At 46.9% G+C, this 17,273-nt stretch overlaps 1 protein-coding gene across 1 annotated transcript in view; it reads right to left on the bottom strand.

Moving 5' to 3' along the window:
• crim1 (cysteine rich transmembrane BMP regulator 1 (chordin-like)) overlaps positions 1-17,273 on the bottom strand; it is a 207,191-nt gene that overhangs the window by 43,416 nt on the left and 146,502 nt on the right. The gene's annotated exons all lie outside the window — the stretch shown is intronic.

Below are 17,273 nucleotides of genomic sequence, written 5' to 3'. Positions count from 1 at the left end.
CACGGTAGTACAGTGGTCAGCACTGCTGTCTCAATTTCTCCAGGGACCTGGGTTCGATTCTCGGCTTGGGTCACCGTCTGTGTGGAATCTGAATGTTCTCCCTGTGCCCATGTGGGTTTCCTCCGGGTGCTTCTGTTTCCTGCCACAGTCCAAAGAGGTGCGGGTTACGCGCAATGGCCATGCTAAATTACCCCTTAGTGTCCCAGGTTGCGTATGTTACAGGGATTAGTGGAGTAAATATGTGGGGTTACAGGGATAAGGCCTAGGTGGGATTGATATCAGTGCATGCTCAATGGGCTGAATGGCCTCCTTCTGCACTGTAGTGATTATGAATCTCTACAGTGCAGAATGAGGCCATTCAGCCCATTGAGCATGCACTGATATCAATCCCACCCATGCCCTATTCCTCTAACCCCACGTATTTCCCCTGCGAATCCCCCTGACATGAAGGGACAATTTAGCGTTGTGGGGGAGGGTGCTGTTTGCTTGTTCCAATGGATTTTAAAGATTCTCTGTAGTTCTATTTGAAGAGCTTGGGCGATTCTCAATATCCCGATCAACAACGCTGCCTCAACCGCCACCCAGGAGGTAAGATGGATGGCTCAATCATCTCTCTGCCTGTTTATGGGCTATATCGGGAGCAGAATACTTTTGCATTTGCTTGCAACAATCACTGCCCTTCAAAACTAATTAATTGTGTGAGGTATTCCGAGACGTCTCTAGGTGATAAAGCTGTGTGTATCAGTGCCAGTTTAAAAAAGATTTTAATTGAACTTAACTTGTGCCTCAGCTAACAGGGCGATATTCTACTAAAGATGTTTCATTTGTTGGGCTCTACCCTCCTTTCATAATGTGTCCTAGTTTATTTTGTTTTGTACATTCACTGATTATACAATCCCTGCACTGCAGAAGGAGGCCATTTGGCCCAACGAGCCTTCAACGATGATGATCCCACCCAGGCCCTATCCCTGTAACCCCATCTATTTACCCTACTAATCCCCCTGACACTAATGGACAATTTAGCACAGCCATTGAGAATTTAGCATGGGAATTAAGAATCAACTGTTAGCCATGAAACCATTGTTGATTATCGGGAAAACCCATCTGGTTTTAGGGAAGGAAATCTGCTGCCCTTACCTGGTCTGGCCTACATGTGACTCCAGAGCCACGGCAATGGTTTGACTCGCATATGCCCCCTGAACGAGGACAACTAGGGATGGACAATAAATGTCTAGCCAATGATGGCCATGTCCCACGAATGAATTAAAAAAAATTTCAATTTACAAGGGCCCAGGATATTTCTGCAGCTGATAACTGACTGCATATGGGGGTAATCAGGGAATCATAGGGAAGGGATCTTGTTGGATTTTGCCAGCTTCCTATTTTGGCTATCATTATGATCTCCTGCTTTCTGCTGAATGAGGTAAATATTTGCATTTCAGCCTTGTAGAGTTCACTCCAAGGGTTCAGTTAGAAACTGGAGACTGGGTTGTGTACGCTGTACCATACCGAACAGGGGAAGCCCCATGCTAATCCCTGGTCGGTGATGAGATAGTTGACCTCGATTGTGGTTGAACCTGGGGTGAGGAGCAGGGTCCCTCTGCCTGACTGTTAATGCAGCACGCCCAACACAATTGCACTGCTCGCCTTACGCACGTGCAGGTTGGTTAGGTTGATATGTAATGCTGCTATAGTTGAATAGCTTACTGTTACTCGCTTTGTAAGCTCACAAATGAAGAAAGTTAACACAATCAATATAATGAAAATAAAACTACACTGATTCACTGCTGATTTCCCTGCTGTTTGTTGCCACACAGAGTGGGGATATATTTGCTGAATAACAACAGTTTCTGCATTCCATAAGGAATTCATAGTGTGACAGGCTTTGAGCCACACTTGTATGCTGTAGAGCTTTATAAACACAGGTGGCACCAGTAATAATCATATAGCTGGGATCCTATACCTAACTGTGACTGTAACACTATATTCCCCACTCTCTCCTTCCTTCTCCCCTATGTACTCGATAAACGGTATGCTTTGTCTGTAGGACACACAAGAAACAATATTTTGCACCATATCCTAATCCATGAGTAGTAGAGGTGGGTACAATTTTGTCTTCTAGATAGTTACATGGGTATGATGGGTATGGAGGGATATGGGCCAAATGCAGGCAATTGGGGTTAGCTTAGGGGTTCTTAAAAAAAAGGACGGCATGGACAAGTTGGGCCGAAGGGCCTGTTTCCATGCTGTAAATCTCTATGACTCTCCCATGCTGTAAATCTCTATGACTCCATGTAACAATAATAAATCAAATCAAATTGAATAACCATGGGGTGGCACAATGGCACAGTGGTTAGCACTGCTGCATCAATGCCAGGGACCTGGGTTTGATTCCTGGCTGGGGTCACTGTCTGTGAGAGTCTGCATATTCTCCCCGTGTATGCATGGGTTTCCTCTGGGTGCTCCAGGTTCCTCCCACAGTCCAATGATGTGTGGGTTAGGTGGATTGGTCATGCTAAATTGCCCCTTGGTGTCAGGGGGACCAGCTAGGGCAAATGCATGGGGTTATGGGGATAGGGCCTGGGTGGGATTGTGGTTGGTGCAGACTTGATGGGCCAAATGGCTTCCTTCTGCACTGTAGGGATTCAATGATTCTAACCAAGGATGCAGATGTATTGTCATATCTACAAACAACTGGATGAACAAAAATTTAGTGGTCTGAAAGGAGCTACTAATTTATGTGTGATGAAGGGGACATGGTTTGGTGTATCCAGTTATATCATGAACACCAAAGAAATAGAACAACAGAAGATACTTTTACATATCAGCGATTTATTGGTTGCTGTTAAGTTACAGATCAGTGATGATCTAATTGAATGGGGGAAGGGCTCGTTTGTAAGTTTATAGTGCCTTTGTTGCTTTCACTCCATGAACCTTATTAAGGTGTTAGCCATCGTTCAATTGATAGCATCCTAGTCTCTGGTCCAGGACTCGATCACAGAAGTCTAGCCTGACACTCTGAGGAGATGTGGAACTGACGGAGGCATTTGTTTTTCAGTCTCGATTCATGCAATAGATCCCTTGGCAAAAACAACATCACCAAAAAGCCAGACTACCTGGTCATTATTACGTTGCTGTTTGTGGGAGCTTGCTGCGTACAAACTGGCTGCAATATTTCCCACATTACAACAATGTCTGCACTTCAAGGTACCTCACTGGCTGTTAAGTGTTTTGGAATGTACAGAGGTCACGAAGGATGCCATATAAATGCAGATTTTTCTTTCTGAACTGTGTATCCCTTCCACAACCAGAGGTCCGCCTGGAAAGATGAGAACCAAAATTCTCTCCTCATGAGAAATGTCTTCATATGTTATATATGCTAAATTCTCAGTCTGGACTGGGCAGAGGGTAGTTCCAAACGAGCTCATAAGGAGGTCTTGTGGCCCAGTATGTAGCCTCCCCTGCCTCTGAGCCAGAAACATAGATACAGTAGCAGGGGTAGGCCATTCAGCCCTTTGAGCCTGCTTTGCCATTCATTATCATGGCTGAACATCAGATTCAATATCCTGATCCCCCTTACTCCCCATATTCCCTTTAACCCCTAGAGCTATATCTAATTTCTTCTTGAAATCACACAACGTTTTACCCTCTATTACATTCTCTGCTCGTGAATTTCACACATTTACCACACCCCGGATGAAGAAATTTCTACTCACCTCAATTCTAAAAGGTTTACCCCTTATCCTCAAACTATGACCCCTAGTCCTGGACTCCCACACCATCGGGAACATTCTTCCTGAATCTACCCTGTCCAACCCTGTTAGGATTTGATAAGTTTCTGTGAGATCTCTCATTCTTCTAAACTCCGGTGAGTATAATCCTAATCCACTTAGTCTCTCTCTCTCATATGACAGACCTGCCATCCCAGGAATCGGCCTGGCAAACCTTCGCTGTACTCCCTCTATAGCAAGGACACCCTTCCTCAGGTAAGGACACCAAAACTGCACACAAGAAGCTCTGGGTTCGTGCCTCACCCCGGAACTTGGTGGCCAAGGAAAGCGTGTTCATAGTGCGGCCAAATAGGTTGAATCCTCCCAGCGCACACCATCACTGTCCGTGACTGCAACATTGCATGTAACATTACATTGCATGTAAAAGGTGCGTGTTGCAAAACCTCCCTGGGAACGAACTGTGCCGCCCCACCACACTGCTCCACACGAAAGGTGCCGCACGATAGCAGGGTGAAAGCTTACAACAGTACACTCAGGGCGTGCACACAGCACCGGGCTCCTGCACAGAGAGGGGGGGGAGGGAGGGAAACCGCAAATAGCTGAGGCACCATGAGATGCCTTTGAGGATTGTATCAAACTCTTCCTGAGAGTGCTACGAATGCAAGTCAAATCCGATTTAAAAATTAACAGGACTTCACTCCACCTCGCCAAACAAATTGATTGCATTGTCCTGATCCTTTCCTTTTTATTACCGTGCTGTAAAGTAAACCTGCCAAAACCCTCAGCGCAGGGAGCATATTTCACATTTCAAACTGAACTCAGTGGCTATTTACCGTGGAAAGAATGTCTCCTGGACTGAAACTTGTGAGGCCAGAGTGTCAAAGATCACAGGCACAGCCCATTTATCACCAGCCAGCTCTGGCTAGGCAGCAGCGCGACAGGTTTAGCTTAGAATTAACAAAACGATCTTGCAAAACAAAGCAACGGACGGCGCACCTGGCTACAATTGAAAAATGCCATTTAATTAATCTCTGGCAGGCCAATAATGGAATTTTAAGTGCTATTTTTACTTCAGATTCAGAGCTACAGCTTCCACCCTGGCTTGAGTTTGGAATCGGCTGGCTTCATTCTGACTTTACTTCTGACTCCTAACATCTGCAGGAGTTTTCTACTGTATTTGGGCTAGGGGTCAAGCAGTGCATGGCATACGCAGCAATGAAGCTGGTTGGATGGTCCTTAGTCGAGGGGTCAATAACCAGGGGGCGCAGATTGAAGGTGAGGGGCAGGAGATCTTTTTTGTTTAAAGCACTTTTTTAAAGTTTACTTGTTAGTCACAAGTAAGGCTTACATTAACACTGCAACGAAGTTACTGCCACAATCCGGCACCTGTCCGGGTCAACGCATTTTGAGGGGACTTGAGGAAAAACAGCCTCACCCAGAGGGTGATGGAAAACTGGAATTCAGTGCCAGAAAGGGTAGTAGAGGCTGGAACCCTCACAGCATTTAGATGAGCACCTGAAGTGTTGTAGCATTCAAGGCTACGGATCGAGTGTTGGAAAACGGGATTGGAATTGATAGATGCTTGATGGCTAGTGCAGAAACAATGGGACGAATGGCCTTTCTCTGTGCTGTGACACTCTGCGATGACCGTACTCGCTTCCTGGCTTCTGATTTTTCAACATCTTCAAAATGGTAGCTTAATTTGGGCTGTATTTACCCTAATCTGCACAAGGCGATCAGTCAGACGCAATAGGAAAGGGGGCTATTCTATAAACTTTGAAAAAGTCTCCAAACATTTCACATTTTCTTTGAACCCCGGGCCTGATTTTAACACGTCAAAACTCTTTCACTTACACGGGGTTAAAATTAGGCCCAGGTCTGGCTCCATGATAGGCAGTGGGCCAACCGATTTCGTTGGCAAGTGGCCTTCGCGGCGGAACTTTTAGCATTCAAGACACAGAAGGTGCCAGGTGCATCAATAAAGAATGGCCTTGAGCAGCCTGAAATGGACTAGACTGCTAATGCATTATCTTCATTACAAGCTCTACTCCACAAAACCAAAAAACATCAGCTGGACATGTAGCCTATCTACGAGCTGATAATTAGTTTCCTCTGGGGATGATGGTTTAACGTTGGGTTCTAGCCAACAGTCATATTATTAATACGCAAATTTTCCGTGGGAGGAATTTTAGTGTACCTTCTCACACACGTCGATTTAAAAGTTTATTATTTTGTTTATTGGTCACAAGTAGGGTTGCATTAACACTGCAATTAAGTTACTGTGGAAATGCCCTAGCTGCCACGCTCCAGTGCCTGTTCGGGTACACCGAGGGAGAATTTAGCGTGGCCAATGCATCTAACCAGCACGTCTTTCGGACTGCGGGAGGAAGCCGGGGCACCCGGAGGAAACGCACGCAGACACGGGGGAGAACGTGCAGACTCGGCACAGGCAAGCCGGGGATCCGAACCCGGGTCCCTTGCGCTGCCAGGCAGCGGCGCTAACCAAAGGCGACGCAAATTTTGGCGGCGGCTTAAGAAGAGCGCTGAAAAAGGGGCCCCGAGGATTGAGAACCGCTGGGCCCACTTGGCCGTGTTGGAGTGGGGCTGGGGGGGGGAAGGAGGCGAGCCTGCTGAGAAAGAGGGAGGGTTGCAAAATATAAATAAAACCGCAGGCAGCCGAGTGGGGGGGGGGGGGGGGAAAAAAAAACGAAACGAGACGCCGACTGAAACTCTCTTGCACAACTTTCCATTCCGTCCCGGGAAAACATTCCATCAGCCTCTCGTGTGCGACATTCTTTCCATTTCTTCACATATCTGGGCCTTCACCGCACCACTCCAATCAGAGTCCCAGGTATCTGAAATCCTTTGGCAGGGGGGGAGCCTCGCGTTGTGCGGGAGGGAGGGAAGGAGGGAGGGGGAAAGAAAAAAAACCTCTCTTGGCCTCGATTGTTTTCAGCGAGGTGGATGATTCCAGTTCAAGGTCAAAGGCAGTCTAGGCTGTTCGCAGTTGCCATGGAAACTAAAAGCAGGTGTTGAGTTTGAAGCTTAACTGGGGGGGGGGGGGATTGAGGGGGGGACGGAGGAGGGGGGTGAGGGGGGGTTGGAGAACGGAGAGGCAGCTTCCCACCACCCCCACCCCCCCCTTCGCGTACACACAGCCGGCCTATCTGCAAAAGGCATTGTTCTGAAAAATGTCAAAATAACCTTAGGCCGGAGCCTCAACTTTGCGGTGTTGGATAAGCGCCCCCCCCCCCTCCACCGCCACCACCGCCCCCCCCCCCCCCCCCCCCCCCCCGGGTCCAACCCCCACCCCCCACCCCGCTGCAGCTCCACTGCACCAGCTGCTGAGTGCGACGGGGATGCAGCAGAGTTCAGCTTATTCCAGCTATTAATCATCGGGTGCAGCCAATCTCGTGGGGGTTGGACCCGGGGGGGGGGGGGGAGGGGGGGGGGGGGGCGGTGGTGGCGGTGGAGGGAGGGGGCCGGGGGCCACGTGAGACACAGACCCTCAGGGTAGGGGGTCGGGGGGGGTGGTGGTGGTGGTGGTAGGGGAATGAGATGGGGGAGGATCCATGGGCATCGACAGAATGTGTTTAAAAGGAGCAAAAGTCAACGCGCGTTGACGTCTAAGTCTCAACTTGAGTTCGACACTCTCAAAGGGTTACTGCGTTAATTTGTGCTTCGGACCTTATCCGTAGTGTTGGTATTTCAGAAATGACCAACTTATCCATCGGCCAAATTATATACATCATAATAACACCCAGTGCCAGCTAAGTCAGCCTTTGATTGCTGCAGGCAAAAGTAAAGTTTAAAAGTTTATTTATTAGTGTCACAAGTAAGGCTTACCTTAACACTGCAGTGTAGTTACTGTGAAAATCCCCCAGTCACCACCCTCCGGCGTTTGTTGGGATACACTGAGGAAGAATTTAGCACGGCCAGTTCACCTAACCAGCCCATTTTTCAGTGTTTAGCACTACTGCCTCAGAGCGCCAGGGACCCGGGTTCAATTCGGGTCACTGTCTAGGTGGAGGTTGCACATTGTCCCCTTGTCTGCATGGGTTTCCCTCGGGTGCTCCAGTTTCCTCCCACAGTCCAAAGTTGTGCGGGTTAGGTTGACTGGCCGTGATAAATTAACCCTAATGTTCTAGGGTAAATATGTGTGGTTACGGCAATTGGGCCTGGGGGGGTGGTATTGTGGTTGGCGCAGACTCGATGAGCCAAATGGCCTCCTTCCACACTGTAGCGATTCTACGACTGTGGGAGGAAACTTTAGCACCCGGAGGAAACCCATGCAGATACGGGGGGAACATGCAGATTCTGCACAGACATTGATCCAAGCCGGGAATTGAACCCTGGTCCCTGGCGCTTTGAGGCAGCAGCGCTAACCACTGTGTCATTGTGCCCACCCCGGTGAGGTTGGGGTGGGATGGACAGGGAAACCGTAAGGGAAGGTAAGGAAGAGGAAGTGGGAGATTCAGGAAGGGCTTTTGATCCTTGCTGTCCTATTTCACCTGACCATCCAAGGCTTTAACAATACACTCAGGTTTGAGAGGCAGCCCACACTTGCTTCTCCTACCAATGGAGTAAATTTAAAGCAGTGGCAACTTCTGCTACACACTGCGAATGGTTCAGAACTTAACCTATCCCAGTTTCTATGTGGGACTTGCTGTAGTTTGCCAAGAGAGAGTGAGTTGGCCTTCTGTGCTACCTATATCTATGATCTCTGAACCCAGAAGCAGGAAAGTGCTGGGGCTGGGGGTGGTGGAGGCAACCCTCTGAGAATGGGAACATTTTCTGGCAGGTTCTTTCAGTTAAAGACTGATGGAGTAATCAGGGCTACATCACCAGCCAGCCAGGCACCAGGCACTTTATGGGCCTGGTGAGGTGAAACACTCACAATTCATCAGCTGCCTTGTGTACTGTGTGTGTGAGAGTGTGCGTGTGTGTGTGTATACTGAATGTGTATGTGTACTGTGTGTATGTATGTGTATGTATACTGTGTGTGTGTGTGTTTGTGTACTGTGTGTGTGTCTGTGTGTGTGTGTATGTGTACTGTGTGTGTGTGTGTGTGTGTGTGTGTGTGTGTGAGTGTTTGTGTGTGTGTGTACTGTGTGTGCGTGTGAATGTGTACTGTGTGTGTGTCTGTGTGTGTGTACTGCGTGTGTGTGTTTGTGTGTGCTCTGTACTGTGTGTGTGTGTCTATGTACTGTGTGTGTGTGAGAGTGTGTGTGTACGTGCATGTGTACTGTGTGTGTGTGTTGTGTGTGTGTGAGTGAGTGTGTGTGTGTTCTGTGTGTGTGAGTGAGTGTGTGTTCTCTGTATACGTGTGTGTACGTGTGTGTGCGTGTGTCTATGTACTGTGTGTGTGTGAGAGTGTGTGTGTACGTGCATGTGTACTGTGTGTGTGTGTTCTGTGTGTATACGTGTGTGTACGTGTCTATGTACTGTGTGTGTGAGAGTGTGTGTACGTGCATGTGTACTGTGTGTGTGTGTTCTGTGTGTATACGTGTGTGTACGTGTCTATGTACTGTGTGTGTGAGAGTGTGTGTGTACGTGCATGTGTACTGTGTGTGTGTTCTGTGTGTATACGTGTGTGTACGTGTCTATGTACTGTGTGTGTGAGAGTGTGTGTGTACGTGCATGTGTACTGTGTGTGTGTTCTGTGTGTATACGTGTGTGTACGTGTCTATGTACTGTGTGTGTGTGAGAGTGTGTGTGTACGTGCATGTGTACTGTGTGTGTGTTTGTGTGTGTGTGCGCTCTGTGTGTGTGTGTGTGAGTGAGTGTGTGTGTGTTCTGTGTGTATACGTGTGTGTGTGTACGTGTGTGCACTGTGTGTGTGTGCACTGTTTGGTGTGTGCATGTCTATGAGAGAGTGTTTATGTGTGTGCACTGTGTGTGTGTATGGATGTGCGTGTGTTTCTTAGTTGCTTGTCTTACAGAATCCTTCACAGTTCCTTCTTGCATCTCAATCTTTTTCATCCCCTCCTCTCCTAAAGCAAAGGGTCCATTCTAACGTTTTAAGTTTATTTATTAATATATTAACATGCTTACATTAACACCGCAATGAAGTTACTATGAAAATCTCCTAGTCGCCACACTCCGTCACACTGAGGGAAAATTTAGATGGCCAATACACCTAACCAGTACATCTTTCAGACTGAGGGAGGTAACTGGAGCACACAGGAAGGGAACCCACGCCGACATGAGGGAGAATGTGCAGATTCCGCACAGTGACCCAAGTCGGGAATCGAACCCCAGTTCCAAGCGCTGTGAGGTAGCAGTGCTAACCACAGTGCCCCCACGCCCACCATTTTCACACATCAATCAACAATTCTACTAGTGAAGGCCAGGGGATTATTAAATGGAGGTGCACCATAACAGGCCTGCCTTAACCCTAACCTCTACATGTGCTCTTTCCAACACCTGCTGGATCTCGATCTGGCATGGATCTCCAAGTGAGATTTTTTGATCCCTACCTCAGGAAATAATGAAGTAACTTTAATGCCTTTACTGTCATCCCAACATGGCTTGCACATGGTTTGTATATCTATGATTCTATCTATCTATCTATCTATCTATCTATCTATCTATCTATCTATCATTCTCCTGTTAGGAAAGTGGTTGGGTGGTCCATTGTCAAGACTTTGACTGCATCCTTTGGGGCATCACCCCTGGGGGCAGAATGGGGCCTGTAAACGATGACTGGCTTGCAACTCAAAAGGGCTGGAACCAGTGTCCCTGTGGGAACGTTGACTGGCGCTGTTGTGGGAGGGGGGGGGGCATTTGCATGAAGCACTAGGGTGGAGATAGAAGAGGGGTGGGGAAGACAAGAAGAATTGGAGGAAAGACTGGTTCGGAAAGAGGAGAAGTTAGACACAGGGAAATGTGAGACTGACGGGGTTTGAGTGCAAATGCGTTAATGTAAGAGCTGTAATAAATAAGGTTGGTGAGCTGAAAGCACAAGTAGCTATAATATAGTGGCTATTGAGAGACATGGTGCAAACAAGGGGAAGAAAGGGGGACATAATAGTCCTGGCTAAGATACATTAAGGGAGGAGAAAGGGAGAGAGTGTAACAATATTGATCAACAATATTGCTGCCACATTGGAAATGAATGGTGTACTTGAGTACTTAAAGACAGAACCTATTTAGTTAGAATTAATGAATAATATAGCAGCTACCATGCTGTGGGGTGAATAATAAGAAGCTACCAAAACAATGAGAAGGAGCAAATTTGCAGTCAAATTTCAGAAAGGTGCAAGAATTTTCAAGTTATGTGCCAAAAGTAGACTCTATTATCCGACATAGACCTGAAAAATCACAGTGTGAAGGGCAAAGAGAACTTCCTTGATCAGTATGTTTCCAGCCTAGTGAGGAAGGACGTAATCCTGCCCAGTTCTGGGAACCGAGGGCAAGTAAGTGAAGTATTCTTCATTGGGGAGCATTTGGATAACAGCAATAACAATAACTGTAGGTTTAGAGCAGTTAGTTGGCAGGATAAGTTGGGAAGGCTGTCACAAATGTTGTATGGAGCCTTTGGCATAACAGACAGAGGCAAAGGGTAAGAGTTTAACACAACCAAAGCCCATTCACGTGCAGATTTAAAATAGTGCCTATAAAATGCAAAACCAGGGCAGTTAAGCTAACTAAACCTTTCCAGAAAAGTGGTTGGATCCCAACATCATGTTCAATTCTAGGCACCTCAGCTTAGGAACGATGTCAAAGCCTTAAAGTGGGTGCACAGTAGGTTTACTAGAATAGTCCCAGGATGAAAAACTTCAGTAATTGGATAAACTGGAGTAGTTCTCCTTGGAGCAGTGATGGTTAAGGGAGATTTTCGAGGGGTGCATGTAATTATTCAGAACATATTTGATGGTATAAATCAGGAGAAACCGCTTTCTGTGATAGACGAGTTGCTAAGTAGAGTTCGCAGGTCAAAGCTGATTGCCAGAACAATCAGTGGTGAGAAAGAAAGGAAATGCATGCAGAGTGTTGTTACGATCTGGGCTGCACTGGCTATAAAGTTTTAAAGTTTATTTATTTAGTAATGTCACAAGTAGGCTTACAAAAGGTGGTGGAAGGAGATTGAAGTCAGAGGTAGATAGGTTCTTGATTGGTCAGGGGATCAAAGGTTACAGGGAAAAGGCGGGAGAATGGGACTGAGAAACATATCAGCCATGATCAAATGGCAGGGCAGATTCGATGGGCTGAATGGCCCAATTCTGTTCCTCTACCTTATGGTCTGTTATGGAAACATTGGCACTATTGTCTCTCTGCTTGACCTACTGAGATTTTCCTGTTACAGTCTGTTCTTACCTGTTAAAGGGCGGATGGGGCTTTGATTTAAGGACTGCGCTCCTGACAAGGCAGCACTTCCTCAGTGCCACACTTCTAAGTTTCAGCCTATTACCCTCTACCTATCAACAATCAACAATCTTCTTGCTCATAAGCAAGAGTGCTGCTGATTAGGTCATGGCTGGGGTGCCACAGCGAGGTACCGAGAAGCTGAACGGAATCAAAAGCTCGGAGCTGCTTTTCCCAGAGGGGATGAGTCCTGTCTGCAAGCTGACTGTTTGCAGACAGGCTGGAGTGGCTTTTTTTCTCTGTGTATCGAGGTGCAGATTCAAACACAGTTTTTTTTTGTAGATGCCTGCAATTAAATGAGCTGCAAGGAGAGGACAATGGAAATAATTTCACCCAAAAAGAAAAATGCAGACTGAAAAAAAAATTTCACTTCACCAGACAAGACTCAACAAATAGCTCCAGAATCACTGCCAGGCTCCCGTGCAGTTGAATAGACAAACAGTAGCTAAGCTTGGGGGGGAAAAAAATGCCCCACACAATCTAATCTCCTTTTGACTGCTGGTGAGTGAAACCAATGCAGGAGGGAATAATGGGTGAGAAAATAGCACAAGTCTCCGTGGGGGTTGGAGCAGAGAAACTGAACCCATTGGTCCTAGGGGAGGATGTATCAATTTAATCCTACTTGTCTCGACCCAGCCACCCGCACAACACACCTCTCCAACCTGACTATTTCCCCCTCTCTCTCTATCATCCTCCTACACCCAGGGGTGCAGTTATTTACTGAGACCAAGCCTTTTGGAATGTCAGCTATGCCTGTTTCTCAATAGCTGATTGTAGTCATGCACACGTCAGTAGTCTTGCAAGGTTGAGTACATTGCCCTGATTTTGGGGGATGGGGGGGAGGGAGTGGGACTCAGGATCTGTGACTGTGTGTCTGTGAGTGTGCGTGCATGACATGAGTGTGTCTATGTGTGTGCACTTATGTTGAAAGGGTTTTACGGGGATTAAACAGAGTGAATTGTTTCGGAGATTTAATTCTTTGGCAATGTGTCGGAATTCTTCGACAACATACATGTGTGTGTAATTTATACAGTGCATGCAGTCTAGCGCAATGGGCAACACATTCTTATCTGACATTCACAGAGCATGGAATTTATTTTGCATATAGAAAGGAGATAATATCTGGTCTAGAACCAGTACCTGCGAGCTAAAAGCAATTTAAAAGTTTTTTTTTCCTCTCTGGTCCCCATTTGTCTGCTTGCTGTATCCATGGTAACTACCTCACCTTGGCTGTCCCACAGTGTAAGAAACTCACTGTTCTACGTTGGCCTTGTGGAAGTGAATGCAAAAAAAAGTACACAAGGCTAATTTGGCGTCAATTTTCTGTAGATTTTTTCACTGCATTGATGCCAAATCTGTAATACAAATTTGGTTCCTCCAGCAATAAATTTATTTATCAGACCGTACACTCATGTCTTTGTTGTCTCCAGACCTGGCAATTACAATCCTCTTCTGGCTGTCCATTCAGAATTCACCCTCATTAAACTGTGGCTTCATCTAAAACTCTCCTACCCCTCTGTTACCCTGCGTCATTTTCATCGCTATCATTCTCACTGATCTACACCTCAAACTCAAGTTCTTATAGGAACTGCGAGCAGAAAAAGGCTAATATCCACCCAATCTGTCTTCAATCACCTTGGCAGTCTTGTAAGCTCCTCCAGCTCTACATTTCTCTCTCTGAACTGTAGTTTCCACTCACTCCAGCCCCTTTAAGTTTACATTTATTTATTAGAGTCACAAGTAGGCTTCCATTAACACTGCAATGAAGTTACTGTGAAAATCCCCTAGTCGCCACACTCTGGCACCTCTTAGGGTACACTGAGGGAGAATTTAGCGCGGCCAATGCACCCAACCAGCATGTCTTTTGGACTGTGGGAGGGAACCAGAGCACCTGGAGGAAACGCACGCAGACACAGAGGAACGTGCAGACTCTGCACAGACAGTGACCCGAGACTGGAATCGAACCTGGGTCCCTGGTGCTGTGAGACAGCAGTGCTAACTGTGCTGCCTTATGTGCACCCATCTTCTTCACCCCATTATTAGATGTGAAAAAAAAGCCTTCTGCTGCTTAGATCCCGTGCTCTGGAATTCCCTGGCCCAAAGTCTTCTGCCTCTGTACCTCCCTCTGTTTCTTTAAGATCTTCCTTAAAATTCACCTCTTAAGACACCTGCTTCTATAATGTAGTTTTTGGCCAGGCTTCTGGCAATGGCATTCTTAACAGTTGTAGGAGATGAGGGCAAGTGAGCCCACGATGAGCAATTATCTGGGCTGTGCTTCGTGTTAGCTCAACAATAATCAGGGAAATGGGAATTTTCTCCAAAAGTAGGGGACTTGCCCAATGGCTGAAAGTACAGGAGCAGCTCTACTCAACCTGCCCCACATGCCACAACCAAGCTCTACACAACTCAGGCAGATGATCTGCCCAAGTTTGTGGGTTCTGCTCCCTGAGGCAAGCATGTGCGACCTCCATGAGGTGCTGGTCAATCAGTAACCCCTATAGCAGCGTTGCTGGAGCAAGTCCGGAGAGGTGAATGCGTCAGGCTCATCTGGGCCAGTCAGGCAGATCCTGACGGAGAGAAAAGGAGGAAGAGTGAGTTGGAAATGGAGGTTTGAGAGGGCAAAGGAAGAGGGGGAGAGGGGTTTCAGGTCCTTCCCCCACTCCCACACCACCATTCAAGGCTGTAGGCAGGCCACCAGAAGTGTGGGAAGGAGCCCTTAAGTGATTCAATTAATTTGTCACTTCAGGGTCTCAACTGACCCAACAGAGAGCAGGCAACCACCACCAGCCCCTCTGCTGGGAAAATACCAGGGGAGGCAGAGAGGTGATGAGAATAGTATCCCCCCACACTCTGACCATCCCATCCAATTTTACACTCCGTCAGCCAGCTCACTCCTGGGTGGGGTTGCGAGGGGGCTTTGGGCTGCAGCACAGTGGTTAACACTGCTGCCTCACAGTGCCAGAGACCCAGGTTCAATTCTGGCCTCGGGTCACTGTGCGGAGCTTGCACGTTCTCCCCGTGTTTGCGTGGGTTTCCTGCAGGTGCTCCGGTTTCCTCCCACACTCCGAAGATGTGCAGGTTAGCTGCATTGGCTGCACTAAATTGTGTCTTGGTATCTCAAGATGGTTAGGAGAATTAGTGGGGTAAACATGTGGAGCTTTGGGCGGGGGCCTGGGCGAGATGCTCTGTGAGTGAGCCAGTGCAGACTCGCTGGGCCGAATGGCCTCCTTCTGCGCTGTGGAGATTCAATGATTCCAAGTAAGATCCCAGCCTTAGTGCCTGAAGAACAGTAAATGTAATTGCTGCCTCATTGCTAGTTGGCACAGTGAGTTGGGAATACCAACACTGATATCTTTCCATCTCCATAAGGAAGACCAGCGTAGGGAATGGTCATTTTACCCATCGAGCAAATTCCTTTTATGCCACATACCCTCTCACAGCCGCTCCTCCAAACCCCTGAAAGAGAACTCTCCGCATACACAACTGCCCAATTCCCAAGGGAATTAAACAACTCTCTGGAATACTCGTCTATTGTGACATCTTCCTCATTCATCTCTGGCCTGCTGACATCCCACACTCTTAATTTGCCACGATTTCAGTTTGAATGACAGAATTCAATTACTGATCCTGACAAACAGCCGTCAGGATCAGTAATTCCTCCCAGCCAGTAACTCTCGGATTAAGTGCTTAACAGTCAGTATTTCACCGAAGATATTCCAAAACGAGTAGACAGAAATGGAGAGGACACCAACAGCACTGCGGAAATTCTTCAGAAAGTAGGCTGTGAATCTGTCCCAGCTACCATTTGGTCTGGACTGCAGAGCTTTCGTCTAAATATTTTATTAGTATTTGTCAATAAAACATGAATGAAAATATGAGAAACAGCAATTCAAAATCCTGAAGGATTTTTTTAATCTCCATCAGATAATTGCTGCCTAAGTCATTACTCTCAGTTTTGTAGATAGTACAAGATGGCAATATTGACTTTGGTAAATTGTGTAAAACTGGTAATAATGAATAAACTGTCCAACACAGATCTGGTCCAAGCTCCCTTTCCATTAGGAGAGGTGTACTTGTCTGCTAATTATTTTGGCCATTTCACAATGTCACCACCCGAGCTCTCTGTCATCTCAAACATCCAGCCAATTAAAAACAGACAGAAAGGAGACCTTTTGTTTTCCAATCCCTCCACAGACCCATCCCTCCCTATCCCGGTAATCTCTGCCAACCCTTTGGAATATTTGTACCCCTCCAATTCTGGCCTCACTTGCATTCCCAATTATAATCACTCCTTCAACTGCATAGGACCTGGAATTTCCTCCCTGCGTCCCTCAATCTTGCTTTTCTCCTTTAAGGCACCTCTTAAAACCTATCCCCTTGACCAAGATTTGGATCATCTGACCTATTACCTCATTATGTGGCTGGATGTCATATTTTGTTCAATAATGCTCCTGTGAAGTGCCCTGGAGGCAGTTTTATTAAAGTCAAAGGCGGTAGATAAATGTAAGTTGTTGTGGTTGTTGTTGAATCTGACCCAAATTGCAATCGTCCTCAGAGAATGGTGAGTTGTGGGCAGTTCAAACGCCACATTAGTTGGTGTTCGTCTGAGGCTGAGGCACATTGTTTGGGGGGGGGGGGGGGGGGGTGGCATTCCTGGGTGTCCTACAAAGGGCTGTGAACGCAGCCCAATCCATCACGCAAACCGGCCTCCCATTCATTGACTCGGAAAAGCAGCAAGAATAATCAAGGACCCCAAGTACTCTGGACATTCTCTCTTCCACCTTCTTCCATCAGGAACAGGAAACAAAAGTCTGAGATCGCATAACAACCGACTCAAGAACAGCTTCCTCCCTGCTGCCATCAAACTTTTCAAAGGACCTACCATACATTAAGCAGATCTTTCTCTACACCCTAGCTATGACTGTAATGCTACATTCTGTACCCTCTCCTTTCCTTCTCCCCTATGAACAGTATGCTTTGACCGTAAAGCGCGCAAGAAACAACACTTTTCACCAGATAGCAATACATGTGACAATAATGAATCAAATCAAATCCTTGAAATTGACTGACACTGAAATGGGAAATGGTTCTATTTTGCAGTGGTCAACTTCCTTCAGGTCTTGAGGAGCACATATTTCATCCATTGAAAGAAAAAGCTGGTTATGCTTTTTAATC

This window comes from Carcharhinus amblyrhynchos, chromosome 12 (genome assembly GCF_965287045.1).
Source record: "Carcharhinus amblyrhynchos chromosome 12, sCarAmb.v2.hapA, whole genome shotgun sequence".
NCBI lineage: Eukaryota > Metazoa > Chordata > Chondrichthyes > Carcharhiniformes > Carcharhinidae > Carcharhinus > Carcharhinus amblyrhynchos.
Note: the sequence above shows the minus strand (reverse complement) of the source record. Positions and strands in the feature narration are given on the sequence as shown.